Source organism: Accipiter gentilis, chromosome 20, assembly GCF_929443795.1.
Source record: "Accipiter gentilis chromosome 20, bAccGen1.1, whole genome shotgun sequence".
Lineage (NCBI taxonomy): Eukaryota > Metazoa > Chordata > Aves > Accipitriformes > Accipitridae > Astur > Astur gentilis.
The window spans coordinates 15224759-15241939 of NC_064899.1; the positions used below are offsets into that span (position 1 = coordinate 15224759).

General features: G+C 38.5%; 1 protein-coding gene across 3 annotated transcripts in view; it reads left to right on the top strand.

Moving 5' to 3' along the window:
* Positions 1-17181, top strand: part of CDYL (chromodomain Y like) — a 479328-nt gene that overhangs the window by 438476 nt on the left and 23671 nt on the right. The gene's annotated exons all lie outside the window — the stretch shown is intronic.

A 17181-nucleotide genomic window follows, 5' to 3' on the forward strand; every position in this document is an offset into this window, starting at 1 on the left:
ACTAACCTTAGGTCATGAGGTTTGTCCATAAAATGTGCTCATCAGCATGGAGGCTGCAATTTATAATTTTTTTTCCCCCACAGTTGGAATGCTTTTTTTTATATAACATTTAAATCAGAAGACACTGAGGTCATCTAGTCTGCGCTCCAGTGTATTACAAGTCATTACATTTCATCACTTACTGCTATATCCTGAGTTAGCTTCAGTTAGCCTAGAGTATTACCAGACTCTGGAGACTAAATTTTTGTTTGTCATTTAATGCCGAATAGCAGGGAGTTGATTAGAAAAAATATGCTCAGATGAAAATACTTGTTTTGTGTGTCATGTTCTGCATAACGTCTTGAGAGGATGCCATCTGCTTCTGAATAAATAAATAAACTGGATTCCTATTAAAAGAGCTTGCTTGCAGAAAAGCAGCTTATGTTCCAGCCATGCACATATAGCCTAGCCCTGGTAATGTGCCCTCCAAACACTTCCCTCTGGCAACCTCTGCTCTTCCCACCAAGCCCCGTGCAGATTGTTATGCCTCCCTGAATGCCTGAGTGTGCTGACAATGAAAAACTGTGTAGGCTGGTTATTAAAACTTCTGTTGAGGTCATCCTGCTAAAGGGCTTGCTTTCACTATTAGCAGTTTCTTCCTTTAGTGTCTTCCTCACTGAGGAAGAGAGTAGAGGTGGGGTCAGATGATTCCTTGCTAAATCTCTGCAGCATAAACTCTGTACTTTCTCTTGCGTGTGAAAGTTGAGTTAGCATAAGGGGGTTTATGAATGCAACAGAAGTACAGAGGGTTTTTTTGTTGTTTCTCTTTTTAACAAAAAAGGCTTGAGGTTATTTTGTTTTGTTGTGGTCTTTTTGTGGGTTTTTTTGTTTGGTTTTGTTGCAATTGCCTATAGAGTAGCATGTGACCAGAGAGATTTTTTGATTTTTACATGTGTCAAGCTAAGCTGTAGCCTGGAAATATTGAATGTGAATAGATTTTAAGATAGAAGATCTCCCAAACACATTGCTGTTGCTTTTGCCTTTTTTTTTTTTTTTTTTTTTTTTTAAAATTGTCCAGCCTATGGACTTCTGCAAAAGTAAGGAAAATATTTTAGACTTAAAATTTTTGGAAGTTGGTTTCAGGAATATCCTCTATTTCTCTGTACTGAACCCTCACAAAGGTGGGAAAGGTCCTGTCAAAAAGAATGGATTTTTATGTCTAAAAAGTGTTCTGGTTCTTTTTCCTGTGCCTTGCTAAAGTGTCTTGGCCTGTTTCATTCTGTCTGTTGAATGCAGTTTCTTCAAAATCTTCAGTCTATACTGCTGCTTTGAGGGGAAGGAAAAATACAGCTACGGATGTCTATTAGGCAGCCTAGCCTAAGCCAGCTATACTTTTCCTCCCATTTAGTGCTGTAGTTAAACATTAAGTAGAAGTACTTCCTACACCTGCTTGCACAATGTCTTTTTTTTTTCCTTCTATCTGTCCCTCTTATCACTCCATGGTTTTGGCTGCCTGGTCCTGTCCATATCCTTTAATTTATGCCAGCCCACTTAGAGGGGCTGAGCAGGAGCTGAAACCAGCAGGCATTGGGCAGAGGAGGATCTTTAAACTGGCACTGCTGCTTACAGAAGCATGCTCTACATGTATTTTTGAAAACACTTTTTTTAATATTTTATTTTTTTCACTGCTAAAAACATCTGGTAAAGTGGTGGAGAGTAGTAAAGAGCTGGTTTCTTCACTGAGAAAAAGCTCTTTATTACAATGAGTAGTGATACAGAGATAACTCTTAGGTGCCCTAATTAATGATCTCTTTGGTGCTTATAACTCCTACACAATATACCAGTCTGCTAGCCCCCTCGTAGAAGCAAGCAGTGTCACTAAGCAGCTTCTTCAAATACAGACTAATGTGATAGTAGGTCACAGAAAGCTAGAAGCTAAACAAATTTTAAAAGGTAGTATTTAACAGAAAAAATATGTCCCTATTCTTTACTCAGCTCTATAATAAGAATAATTACCAAGATCTAGCAGGTAGTTCAATTAATAGAATACACTGGGTTGTATTTGATTATTCAAAAAAATTAGGTGATTCAATCTTGTGCTTAAGGTCCTTTTTTTTTTCTTCTTCTTCTCATCAGATGTTCAGATATCCTCTTGAAGGTTTCTCAGGGCTTGTTTAGAGTATCTCCAAGGATGGAGATTCCACACCTTTTGCAGATGCTTATTCCAGTGCTTCACTACTGCATTGTGAACTTTTATTTTTTTAACCTAACATCTAATCTGAATTTCCCTCATTACAACTTGTTTCCATTGCCCCTCATCCTTTAATGTGCACCACCAACAATAATCTGGTTCTGCTTCTGTACAGTCACAGGTTAGGTAGTTAAATACGACATGAGTGAGATCATCACCTCTCATCAGGTGCTACTTTCTAATGTGTCAGGCCATGCTATGTAGACTGCGGGAACTAAAATCTGAATAGTTTTTGCTTCTCCTTGTTAACTTTAAGCATTGGAAGTCTGATCTGGGGGAGGTGGGGAGAGGGAATTTCTTAGTTCTGAGAATCTCCCATCTACCTCATCAAATAGTCAAATTAAGCTTGTAAACTCTGTTCAACCTTGTTGTTCAGTATTAGTTACTGGTTGAATCATTTGCTTATTTGGACATGTAGCCTCACAGTCTTTGTTACAAATTTGCAGAATTTGAGAAATCGATAGGGCTCCTCAAGTAGATGCTGTTACCAGATGGGGATTCTGTGATGTGCGTTCTGGAGTTGGTTTAAACCTCTTGGAGAGTTAAGGCCCCTATTCGCTCTGCCTTTAGTTATATGGATTTCTACCAACAGCTTCAAACTAGCAAGATGGTATGTGTTTACAGTAAGCCTGTTACTCTAACGCTTTTTCTCCATTTAGGAATACCTAATATCTTAAGCTTAAGAGCTGTGTAGAACAACAAGTCGTTGAAGCAATAAATATTGGCCTTTGTTCAAATTACGATAACATTGAAACAAGGACTATGCATGTGAAAAGCATTATTTATTTATTTTTTAATATTTTTTTAATTTCAGGGATGTTGTTAGGGCTACAGCTTGGACTAAAGGAGATGTTGATCAGCTTAGTCCATCCTTGTACTGAGGAAGGATTGAGCAAGTGCTTGTTTTCCCTGACAGGGGTTGTATAACCTGTTCTTAAAAAATATCCATAATGGAGATTAAGCTGTGTCTAACTCACCTTTCATGCTGCTTTGATTAGAAAAGTCCTCTTCCCTTTCTTTCCCCAATATATTTTAATTTATACAGGTTAAGCCAATTCAGTAGTGATTCTTCCAGTGAGCAATTCGTGTTTGACTTGCATACGCTGTAGAATGGCTGTCAGGTCTCTGTACTTACCTAACCCTATTCCTTTCATCTTACTTTATATGTCTTGTTTTTAAATCTCTTGTCATTGTTGATCAACTGTGGACAGTCCAAAGTATTTCTCTTTAGGTATGGTACCCCAAACTGGACTGTTTCAGCAGATACTTCAGAAGCACATAGTAGAACGTATCATCTTGCACATGTAGTTTCTTTACCAGAGTGCCTCAGAATTGCGCTTTGCCCTCCTTTCTTACATTACATTGTTGACTGGGGTATACTTTGTGACTGATTATAACCCAATAAACTTTTCTGTGTTCTGCTTCATAGTCTGTTATTCCACATTTTTAGTGCATGTTTTATTTTTCTTCCATACAAATAAAAATTCACATCTTCCAAATTCAGCAAAATAATTTAGAAATGTGATCCTTGCCTTCTGAAAGCTGGCAGTCCTTTCAGTTTGATGTATCTGTTCATTTCATAAGTATAATTTCTCTTCCATTATCCAAGTCTTGAATAAAAAATACTGACTAGAATTGGGCCCAAGGCAGACCTTTGTACTTGGAAAGTATTTTTAGTTTGATAGTGTATGAATAATAATGTTTCTGCATATATTTTTTCAACTATTCATATACCTTGCTCCTCTCACCTCTCAATGGTTATTACCCTTAGACAATAATGTCTTATCTTGTTATGCCACCAGTGCCAAAAGCATCTACTCCATCTTTTTCTTTCCTCCCCCCTCCCCTTATCACTAGGTCATTTACTTGATTTCAAGCAACCTGTAGAGGTTGGTTGCAGGTGTGCAGGGGGTGGTTGTGGTGGTGGTTTTGTGGTTTTGGAGGTTGAGTGGGTGTTCAAAAGTGGGTGGCCAGGAGCAGGAGCCAAAATTTCATTGAAAAAATAACAGCAGTGGTCCAAGTATATTTACACATGGAAGTGTAATACTTACGCAGGGTTTTTTTGCTTCATCCTCCCCCTATCTATTCATACAACCACTGCCCCAGTAACCCTCATGGACTGTCACAGCATACCTTTTTCCATTTGTCTAGTCCAGCAGCTATGACTACTTTCCGAGATTTCCTAACTTTGTTTTGCCGTTTCTCAAACTTAGGGGTGATGTTAGCACCTGTGAAACTTTCTAGATTCTGCAGACTTCCTCATTTTATCCTTGTGAAGCTAAAAAGATGTGGTGAGATTGCTAGATTGTGGTTTTGTTTTTTCTGACTGGCAGCAGAAAGGCCAAGAGTTTCACTGCGTCGGTGCAAGATTGGGCTGCCCTCACTGTCCTACCCTGCTCTTCTGTAGCCTGTAGTGCCTGTGGGCTGTTAAGTTGTGGCCCCTCTCCCAGAGAAGATCTTCATGGGAGTCCTCTGGGTGGGCTGTGCGTGATTGCAGCCTCTGACTGCCCCAGGTAAGGTTTGGCCATCCCACTATCAAGCGTGACCTTGGGCTGCTTTTATTTGTGACTGCCTTGCGTTTTCATCACGTTTTGTAAATCAAAGTGTGTGCTGTTGCTGAATCAGTTACAAATTTGAAATGATTTGCCTATCACGTTTGAAAGATCTCTCTGGAGATTAACGGCCCCAAGTACTTGTGTAGATGTTGTCTTTACAATGTATTGCTCACTCAGTCTGGTCAGGTGATGTCATTTGCATACATTTGCAACACACAGCAAATTCACTTCTATCTTCCTTTTTAAAAAATTTTTTCTCCACGCATTATTTTTTTTTTTTGTGTTGGACTTTATCAGTCTTATTCCTTTTGGTAGCATTACCTACATGTTTTGACCAAGGAACTCTGTAATTATAGTTTATTTAAAGTATTTATTTTGGAGGAGGAGTGATTTGCAGTACATCTCTTTTCCATGGGAATACTTCCCAGTGTTTATTGTGCACCGGCTCTTTCATTGCACAGTGACTTGCAGTTTTAGTAGTTGACACTGCTGAATCAGTTGCACTTTCTGTTTCATTTTTAGCTCCAGCCTTTCCAAAAAGTTATGCCCTACTTGTCTGAATAATTTGGGCTTATGCTTGTTCCTGCTCATACCACACTCACAATGTTTTATTTCCCCACATATTTCCCACTGTTTGGACTCTGTAGGAGAAAACAGGCAGTATCTTCCATTTTGTATTTGTTTCAGATAGCAATCCTCATCTTTTTTTTAAAAAAAGTGCCATAGTTATTTTAATCTTTTTGTCTGGGAAGGTAAACAATTTATGAATCAGTTAGACTGTAAGTACCTTAATTACTAGCCTTGTTAGTGGGCTTCAGCTCATTTAAATTAAGGTTTGTGATGCAGAGGGTAGGAGGAAATACTCATTCTCAAAATATCTCGTGAATTTATATAATACTAGAATATATAGTGAAAGAATGATTTTCAGTATTTATTTTATTTTATGACTCCTAACTTGAAATAATAGAAGAAAGACAGCATCTAGTTCTGTATTATTTACTAACTGTACAGAATTATGGATGCTTTTTGTGCTCAAACAAAATACTTGGTTAGGATTAAAAAAAAAAAAAAAGCACGTAAGGGGTGAAGTCACTAATTACAAATTGGTGAGCTTCAATTGAGTTTCTGCTGAGAACTTTTCCTGTCCAGGCTCTGGCTGCCTGTCACAGGCTTAAACAGCATGTATGTCTTAAAAACCCACTTGTCTTTTTGTCCTACATACTTTTCACTTTAAGACTGTTAGAATGATTTTTGCTGTAAGCAATGAAGCATTACCTTGAGACTTTCTTGAAAACCTTTGACTCTTACTGGTTTTAAACATATTCTAGAAAAGTTAACAAATCTAGCCTGTGTTGGGTTTTTCTTGTTTGCAAGGTAAATACGACCCCAAGCTTTTTAAGAACTACACAGACTCACCACTCAGGATTAGAATATTTTGCGGTTAAATTTAATGACAAGTTGTCTGTGTTTAAGAAAAATAATTAGTAGGTTTTGTCCTGTACTTTTTTCTTTTCATCACGATATCAATGAAGACCACCTGATTTCAAATGTTTGTGCAACATTATGACAAATAAAAATGCACATCTCCAAATTTAAATACAGTCTGCAGTTCATGGGTTATCACACTATGTTTTCAAGGATCTTCATAGTTCTGTAAGAAGTAACATTTTGCCAGAAGAAAGAGGCAGTATACCTTCAGGAACAATATACCTTTCCAAGGGATAGTAGTTGCTGTAGCGTGGAAAGTCTGGAGTGTAGAGTAATACTTTTGATACCGGATGATGACAGGAAAGGTACCCTGGCTCACTGCACAAATGAGAAACTTGTCTTCGTTTACAGACTGACCAGAAATACTTAATTTAGGGCCTTTTGCGGTTGCGTGCAATTGTAGCTTTGCTTTTGCTTTTGTTTTTGTCAGTGGCAAATCATAACTACTGCTATGTGAAGGCTGTAGTGGGAGAGCTTCCTTCTAGTGCACCAGTGAGGGAAATGGCATAATATAATTGTCATATGTGGATTTTCTAAGGAGAAGTCTTTGTATATTTATTTGATAGTGTAATTTGTGCGACGTGTACTAGAAGTGTGTTATGGATGATGCAGAGATTGAACTAAAGTGTGTCTAACGTTAAGTATGTCTAATATTATCTGCCTCATAAATCTCCCAACACTGATGCCCAATTCTGTAATCACTCCTGCGCTTCAGAGACTCCTGCCTTGTAAATTCACAGATCAGCATTGCTACTTACGTAATACATATCCAAACTAGTTGGGAATTTTTGTGGTCTATTGGTAATAAATCATAACTGGGGAGGTGGGGTGTTATTATATCCAAGTTAGATGAAAACCTCTTTAAGCCACAATCTTTGTTTTTTATTGTCAGTGTAACAGGCTTTTGCCCACAAAATGTACTGGTCAGACTCTAGGATCAAGTGTTGTCTTTTTTTTGCCTAAATTAGGGAAAGTTCAAATTTCATTGCCTGAGTCTGCTGCTTTGAATTAATAACATGATTAAATCTAAGAGGTAATAATCTCCATATATCTACCTTAAATTTAAGACTCTACAGAATTTGATACATTTGTTATTTCATTATTATTTTTTTTTGCATGTTATTAAAGGTCAGGATAATAAGATCCCCTGAGACTGCATCTGTAAGTACATGGAAAATCTCTGCTTCTCAACTATTCTGCTGTCTGGTCATGCCGGAGACCTAAGCTCAGTGTGAATTCATCAAGACAGCTCTTTAGGCTGGTAGGAAATGCTGCAAAAGTATCAGGTTGATCTAAATCCTTAAGTTTTATGAAGACAGTTATGTTTGGTGAAAAGTAATTTCATTCGTGAACATTAAGGGTTCTTGCTGCCTCTTCCATTTCTTTTAGTCTCCTCATGGTTTTCACACGTGATTCTTGCAAAATTCAGCCTGGTGGGAGAAAGGCTCAGTAGCAAATCATTGAATGATCTGTGGCCTACAAAACATAGACTGTTTTATAAAGGGATTCTGACCACTATTTTTTGAAAGCATCTCATCAATGCTTTTCCATGACACATCTGAAATTACTTTTCTGGACCTAGTTTTAGTACATAATATAAATAAAATACATTATTCCAGCTGGGAGGTAGAGCTGTCTTGTTTGCATTACAGAATATAAAGTTAGTAATTTTATAAACTTCCAGTAACCTGCAATAATGGGTAGCATTCCTGAGATTTAGATTTTTGGCTTAAAATAAGCAAATGCCAAGGACGTAGTGTTCTTTCAGTATCACATAGCTCATCTGTTATGGGGACATAGGGATTTGTTCTTTCTTACTGAGATTTTTTTTTTCATTTTCAGTATGAGCATTCATTAAATTCACTGGCAGGTGTTTGATTTTCTCATAATTAAAGTAAAGTTGGTGTAATTCTGTTCGTTAATTGCTTTATAATTGTTTAGATAGTTTACCATACTCTGATCTTTCCATAAAGGAGCTAATACATCTTCAAAGCTCTATTTCATGTTCTTAATAAAAAGTTGCATTTCACTTGTGAAGACATGCAGATGTGTTCTAGAGGCTTTTTGGAATAATTTTGTTTCTCTAAAGTCAGTTTATTCTTTTACAGTAGGGGCAGATACTATGATACTGTCCTGTGCTACTGCTACTCGAACAAAAAAGCCCTTACCTGATACCTCAACGCTAAGTTCAGATTTATGCTTTTTATTTCTCTGTATGTTATCTTCACTCCTTCTGTCCTCCTGTTTTAGCTTTCATTACAATCCCCATAGTAAGGTTTTGGGGCTTGATACTAATAGGTTTGTTAGCTTGGTTGGGTGTCTGGTTTTTGCCCTCAATGTGTAAAGGTTTTTCAGTTGCTGTGAGGTGAAAGGGCATAGGGAACAGTAGCAGGATAGAAATGAACCTGCAGAAAACATGTTACTCTTTAATTTCTAGCTTACTTGAAAGGATTTAAACAGTAAAAATCTGTAAGATGACACTTAATAAGAGTGCCACAGGCTTCACTGAGTAGAAATTCAGTAAAATGATGCCCCCAAATCTACGCAAGTTTCCTGATAATTGCTATTCCACAGCACCCTTTTTTTGTGACAGTTAATTTTAGTGTGAAGTCCTACAGAAGGATGTTCTTTACTTTGCTTGCTTGATCTTGGTTCCATCTTTAAAATATCTAGATTTCTCTAGGATGTCAGTATTGGTGGTTGGTTTAGGGATTATATTTGGGTTTTTTTCCTCTTACAACTGTTGTTAGGCATTTTAAATTGTGAAACAGTTTAACAGCTAAAAGACAAATATTTTAAAGTTCTGAGGGTATTAATTTTCTTTCTGTATCTTTCTTTCAAAACATTGTACCGTGTTATAAACCGAAGGAATTCCATAGACACTGTCTGACCAAATGTATTTGCCTGAAATACCCACAATTCTTTTACATTAAATTTATTGCAGGTGTTACAAGCACAACAGAAGTAATATTCCATCTATTCTCCACTGCTGTAGTGGTTAGGACTGCCATAACATTGATGCTGCCATGGCATTGATATTCTTACTCTCTCATTTCATAAGGTTCAGGTCTGGCTAACGCGTTCCAAGTTGCATTGGCCTTTTTTGCTCTAAATCCCATGTTGATGTTCATAGACTACTCTTAATATTTTTTTTAATTATTATTTTATTTATTTATGTAACTTCAGCACTTGGAACTTTAGGGATGTGAATACTTGCTTTGAATGACTGATTTTCACAATATGTCAAGTTTGAGACAAATGTATATATGCAGAGAAATGTCTGTGCTTCTGTTTATATCTGATTATAGTTCACTTGTGATTTTTGAAATATAGTTTATACATGTAAATTAGATAAGCCAATGTTAAATGATTTTAATGAAGTTTAAAACTAAAATCCACATAGTAAAAAAATCAATTACACTGGCAAAAACATTACAATAGCTGAACTAAACGATAATTGATTCTCTTGAATCATAAATGCAGTTTTGCTAAGAAGATGAGAAAGAACAATTTTCAGTGCAAATTAACCTCTTTTAGTATGATAGATAAAGGAACATCCTTTCCAGGAAGAAATTTTAAAACAAACAAAAAGTTTACACAGAATTTGTAGCGTGTGTATGTTCACACAGGCTACCTTTCAGTGGACAGCAATATCTCATGGGTAGATTTCCATTGTAAAAGTAACAGGGAGTCATTGTTACGTGTCATGTTTGTGGGGGTTGGATTTTGTTTTAGCCATCTTGCTTGCAGTATTTAAGCTTTGGGACAGTGATGAAACTTTTATTGGCTTGAGATTTTAGCCTTTTGGGAAAAGGAGGGACAAAAACCTCAGGCTCTTCACCTATCATCCAAACTTAAACACATTACCAGAAGAATAAAGGAAAGGAAAAAGTCAATAGCAGAAAGCTCTGTCGTGAATATTGAGCTTGCATTAGAGGGAACTATACGAAAGAAATGTACGGTATGTCAGGAATTCCCATATCCTGAGAATGTCATACATTGCTCAGCAGTTTGCTTTCTTGACTATCTTAACTGTCAAAGGCGGCGAGGGATCATCTGCTCCTCAGACAAGCCTTTGTGCAATGATTTGCAGTTTAACACAGCTTTGGCCTTTGTGTCAGAGATGTGCTTTTGCTATCATGTTAAAATCCATTCAGACTTGGCCACCTTTTGTCTTTTTAAAAATGTTTGACTGTGTGCACACTCAGCAAAACCCTCTTCGATTTTTATCCACTACGTTGCCTGAAGATCGCCTACACTGAGCATAGCCTAGCCTTGGAAATGAATTTAACAGCGCCCGCAAATGTTTCCTACTCACATAATGCTAACAGCAGAGGAAGAAGCCTCCTTTTAAGTGAATGGATCTCCGCAGCATAGAAGTACTGCACCCGCTAGCTAGACTTCTTTAGAAAGACTTTTTTTTTTTTTTCTTTTCTCTTTTGAGGGGACTGCGTTTTGTAACCAGCTCCTTTTGTGCTGAGCGCGCTGTGCCGGCTGGAGCAGGGACAGCTGAGGCTCTCCCTCCCTGGGCAGGCCAGGTGGGGAAGGGGCTGCTCACCAAATTACGGCCAGCTGTGGCTGCCTTTGCTGGCACCCAGGTAAAGAAAAGACACCTTTTCCCCCTGCCCCCTTCCTTCTTGACGAGTTTCATCGGCCTTTTCTATCTTTGTATAACGCTTCGCTACAGAAGAGTGACTCTGTGCCCACCACCTCCTGCCTGCCCGCCTGGGACAGCAGCTGCAAACTGGTGGAGGGCCAAAAGCACTGCCAGGGTGGAAGACCCTCCTGCAACTCTTGTTCAGCTACTGAACGCTCTTTTGGCTCATGGTGATGTTTCCCTGAGAAAGTATTGCTTGATTTAAGGGGGGGAGGGAAGCCTGAAGCCCCTCAAGAGGGAGCTGGCTCTGCTTTGGCTGAGACTTACGGAAAACCTGATTTTCCCTTACCCCGCTCCCTCAATATGCTTTGGATGATCAGGTAACTATATTAACAGTGGGCAACGCTGGACAAAACAGGCAGTTGCAAAACCACTGTGAGTCCAAGAAAGGGAAAAAATACTCTCAAAAAGTAACTGTTGTCATCCCTCCTCAATAAATGCAGTAAACCAGGGAAACATGGTGCTCTTGAACTCGTTATGTCCATTCTTGCTACTGTTTTATCAGATATTCCCAGCTCCCCCACATCAGGGGAAAGGTGATTCTACTATGGTCCGCACTTAAATGCTAATAATATCACAGGAATCAGACTGGCTCTACTTCTCTTGCTGCCCCCCTGCCCAATTCTAGCTTAGCACCAATCATTGCAGAAGGTCATCTCGGAGAATGACTCCTAGAATTGGCCATAAACTCCCTTGGGCAGTCCCAAAGGTATTGCACAAAATTTATCCAATAATAGCACCCATATTTAATTTAGATAGTATTTTGGTTGTGCTGAAACCAAGGAGATTAGCAGTTTCCCCTGAGGAATGACTGTCATGTTCCTTACCCTTTGAGAAAAGGGAACTGTCATTTTTAATCTGATCATTTAGAAATTTCCTCTTACCACAGGCTATTTTTCTCATTATTTTCAAACTGTTAGAAGGCTATCATTTCTTGTACCCAGTCATAGAGTCTAGGCTCCTGATTTTGAGGTATTTTACAAATAATGTGTAAAACGGGAGTAATTTTCACATCAGTGTGGCCATGGCAGAAATATCAGTTCAGAATGGAGACTGCAATCCATAGGCACATTCTTACAAGGACCACACATAGCACGAGACCCTAAGCTTTGTGGCAGAGGTACAGATATTGGAGCTGTGGTTGTGGCCTCCCAGACAAATATTCAGGCATCTCCACAGAAGAGGATTCCCCCCCCCGGGTTTCTTGAAGGACACAGGCAGAGCACTCCCCATCAGCACTGAAAGCAGCAGTTAGCTAAGAATCCAGACTGTTGTTGTCCACAGTTTGTTAATCTGCATCTGATACCATCGGTCCAGGAGCTTCGCCTTTGTATTCCAGCTTGCTGAAAAGCAACTGCCTTTAGGTCAGGACAAAAAGGCATAAATGCTATATAGTGTGATCGCATATGCATCACAGAATAGTAGGAAATAGGGCTGGAAGAGACCTTTGTGGTCTAATCAATCCTCCTCCCCCCCAAACTGCTCCTCAGATGCTGTTGTTGATTCAGTCAAATGGTTTTCACATGCGGGGGAATCCATCAGGGTCACTGGAAAACACCTGTAGCTCTGTGGTTAAAGAGCGTGCCAGCTAGTAAAAAGGCTAGTAGCTGATGTGTCACTGTGCAGAAATAAAAGCGGGGAATTGCAAAATGGAGGTACGTTCTCTCTGAGGGTCATCTGGTGGAGCAGGAGGTGTTTCAGGTAGTGCGATAAAGTCAGAACGCCATCTGCTTTTGTAGATGCCCTTGGGACATCAGAAATACTGATCATTCTAGGTAGTCACAGATGCGGGGGAGAAGAGTTTTAATGAGGGAAATTTTCAGTGAAAATAATTCACGTGTCTCTGGAGATGCTTGGTTTTCCGTTGAGCCATTTTTTGCCTGTTAGGACTACAAAATGGGGGAATCTTATTTTGCTTTCAGAGCCTGGGTTGACTTTACTCGTTGAAGTATTTAGTTGCATCAGAACATTAAAATACACCTCTTGGGCATATGATAAGGTGGAATTGCAACACAGGGCAGTGGAAGTATGTTGTTTTAAATGGACCATACTTTGACTTTTTTGCTTATGGGTCCTGGTTATTTGCCTGGTTGTGTAGTATAACTGTAGAGGGCAATCAGCACTAGCACACTAGTGAGCCTGTGTGAGACAAATGCTTTGGGTTTTGTGGAGGAATCCTGACTGGGAGAGGGGTTGTTCTCCAAGGCTTTTTCAAAGAGTGATCTTGAAACAGCACAGGCCTGAATTCAAGCCATTGGTTTCCTTTTACCGCATAAGGGAAACATCTTTCCAATCTTAGAATTTAAGATTAAATAATTTCTGGCTTTCAGCTAAACGCACGCGTGATTGAAGTTATGATTAATTTTAAATCGACCTGTAAGATATAGTGTTGGGCTTGTTCTGCTTCAATTTTAACCTTTCTCAAGGACAATCTAATGAGTTAAAAGCTGTATTAGTGTTTGCAAACTTTATTATGTTTCTTACTTAACTTTGCTACAAGTAACGTGAATAATACGTATTCAGGTTCATCATACAGCAAAAGAATTAAAACTACTGCATTAACTCTAGTAATAAGTGCTATAATTATTACTCTTGAATGGATATGGGCAACTTTTTTTTTAACAATAGAAATTATAACAAAAGCAGAGCTTAGAACAGGGAAGAGCAGAATCCTATTTATAAATGAGTCCAATTTATTAAATACACATCTGACTGTTTTGAAGCAGCATTTTTATTTTGGTTCAGAACATTTTGAAAGCTGTTACATAGAAGGAGTAAATCTGAAAACAAAAGAACCACCTGTTTAAGTTTTTTGTTGTGTCTCCAGTTCACACTCTGAGCCAAAATCCATTATTTGCCCACTTCTGCTCTTGATTGCTTCCTACTTCGTGGTCATCGTCATACTTGTTTTTCATATGTTACAGGGAACATATATAAGCTAGGTGAAAATGAGGGGGAAATTTTAAACTTTAAACCTTAACAAACCTAAAAGAAAGGGAAAGGCTTTGCTGGCTGGTATACAGAGTGATGCCTGATGAATGGCTTGACTTTGGAAGGAGCAGTCGTGAGAGAACCACCCAGAGTGGCACGTTGTGAGTCTCTCTCTGAAAATAAAGCTGTTTCATACATAGGCTGGGAATCACAGAATCATTTAGGTTGGAAAGGACCTTTTAAGATCATGGAGTCTAACCATTAAGCTAACACTGCCAAGTCCACCGCTAAACCATGTCCCTAAGCAGCACATCTACACGTCTTTTAAATAATGGGCAACATGCTATGGCACGCAGAAAGAATGTGTTTTGACATGAAGTCTACTATTTACTGTAGCCAATAGTTTGGGAAAAGCAACTTTCCCAACAGCTTTAGAGTCTGTATCAGTTACAGTTTTCTGTGTTCTTCAAAAGGCTGACAAAGTCAGCAACTAAATGATCCCAAATTGGCTTTTTGAGTACATATTGCACTAATATAATTCTCAAGAGTTGGCAGGGCACTCTCTAACAACATTTTCTAGGGGCTTACTGAAGCACTTGTTAAACCGATTGTGGAGCCTCAGCTTGAACGTTAGTCCCCTTTCCTGTTCCATGCAGTTTAATCTAGAATTTATTATAGTCAAAACTCATGCTGCTGGGACAGTCCTGGACCTAGCAGGCAGGGAAGTCCCCGATTGTGAAGAGGAGGTGATGAATGGTTGCACTTCTCTGACTCTCCCTGTTTGTGCTTCATCCCACTGCAGATCCTAGCAGTCTCAGCAGATGCGTGGCTTTACCTCCCACCGCATGCTCTAGCTCATGTCTCAGCCATTTTCTTTTCTGTGACAACTTTTCTCATTTCTTTGCTCTCTAGGTAAGCATTGATAAACTCTGCTGCCAAATCGATGGCAGCAATGAAGTGTGCTGTATTTCCCTCCCACATAACCTGCAACAGTTGTTCTCACGATTTTCGTGTTTGGGAACTTTAAAGAGTTTACATCACAGGCTGTTTTCTACAGTATAAACAAACTAGTCCACAGATCTGTTCTAAACTACAAGTCACTTTATGCTCGCAAAAGTAGTTCATAATCTCAGTGTTTATTGTAGCCATGTAGTTGAAATATTAGAAGATAGATTCGCAGCAGGTGGGGTTTTTTTAAATGCTTTAGATTGTAGTGCTACATACTCTTTCATGTTCTACAATGATACCTGTTCTCTGACGATTTCAATTTTGCCAGGTTCCTATGCAGATAAATCAGAAGCATTGGAGTTTATTTTGCAATACTGGGAATCAATCTCATAATTAAATGGTTTGCATTTAATTTTAATTTAATCTCTATTTAAACTAGAGATAAATGTTTTGCTGTTGTCTTTAGATGTGCTTTTCACGTTACTCTCAATTAGCCTTTCCTCTTTCCACCAGTCCCTCCCCACACATTCTTGCTCCCTGCTTCGTCAGCAGCAGCACTCAGGAACTGATCAAGCTGAAAGCTAACCCAGTGCACCCCGCAAAAATGTTTGGCTTGTTCCCGCTGTTAAATTAATTTTGTCAGTTTTGTGGGGTTTTTGGCATGTCTTCATTTGTTTATGTCAGTTTATTACTCATTTCTTGCTACTTAGTCATAAGTTGATATTTCTGTCCAAATAATGAGCCCAGAGTAGGAAAACACTTTTGCCCAGATATTCTACTGTAGTTGAACTATATTTAATGTTTTTCATGAATTTGGTTTAGGATTCCATTTGTCTTAAGGCTGGGAAGGGAAAGGAAAGTCAGAGGGGGTAAAAACACTGACAATGGTAAATTGTTTTAAACTGGAATCTGGTTTAACTTTGGAAGCTCTTGTGGAATTGTTCAGTAGATGTATCAGAGGGAGGAAGGTATTAAGGAACCCAGCTGCCTTGTTTCTGGGTTAGACAAATACCTGTGACGAATGACTTGTTTCTGGTCTGGCAGACTATACAGGGAAGAAAGAGCTGTGAAGGGAAACAAATCTTAATTTTCATGTTATGTAAACTAGATTGGTAGTTAAGGACTGGTAAGTAATTCAGTATGTGCTGCTTGCCCAGGTCAGAGGGGTATGGTGAGGCTGCTTGGAAGGTCCTTAGCTGGTTTTCCTGAACTTGCCAGCTAGATGGAGTGCCAGTCTGCTGGCAAGAACAATCGAGCCCAAGGACTGACATGTGGCAGACTTCTTCGCCCTTGTAGCAGGGGTGACCTTGGTTAATAGATTTGCAGTGTTGGTCTGATCTGAGCCAGTGTATGATCTTGCTGCTTCTTGCTCATAGTCTCTTATCTGGTTTGAAAGAAAGGGGGGGGGGGAAAGGAAAAAGTAATGTTGTTTTTTTGGTTGGTGTTGGTTGGTGGGATTTTTTTTCGGTTAAACAAACCACCACATTCTTTTAGAAATTTCAGTAAGCATATAATTTTGTTTAAGAATTAATGGAAAAATAAGATGATCCCACTGCAGCATTTTTGTTAATTATAGTGATTCCAAAGAACAGCTTGAAGATAAAGTCCTTTGAGGTATTGATAGTATTTTAACTGAGCTGTGGGGGAAAATATCTGATGGTGTGGCATCTTCTGTGATGTAGCTATATTGGAAAAGTCATCTACCGCAGTAATTAAAAATGGACAAGGTGTTTGGGTTTGTAAATCACCGTTATGTTGTCGTATAGAAAATAACAGAATAGAAAACTATAGGCGATATCTTTCAGTTAACTGTTGACCTTATGGCAATGTACTAGTGATATGGCATCATATTCTGATATCGAATGGAGATGCAGAATTTATTATATCTCTGTACATCAAACTCCCAATGATAATGTTACCATTCTTACTGTACAATAACCCTGAAATCTTTGTTGTTACTAACTTCCACTTTTGGTATCAATAGAAACTTTCATGTTTTAGGATCTTATAAAGTAAAATCTATTTTAGATGGAAATTGAAAAGTAAAAATTTTCTAATTTTATATCACTAAGAAAAATTCTGTGTATACAGCTTCGATGCTGAGCAAAATTGGGTTGCTCCTGTGTTGTGATATTATTTTAAAATCCTGAAATTTACATTCGATGTAAATATATATGATAGGGAGGGTTCTGATGCATGTTTTGTAATGGTATGAAACTGCAAAATATTGGTAAAATATATGGCAAGTAATGAGTGAACTTGTGTAAGAAGATGAAATTTCTCTGCAGTATCCAGTATGCCTCTCCTGAGTATTGCTTTGGATCCCCAGTAGGTTTTAATTGGAAGGACACTTTTGAACCATGACTTTCAGA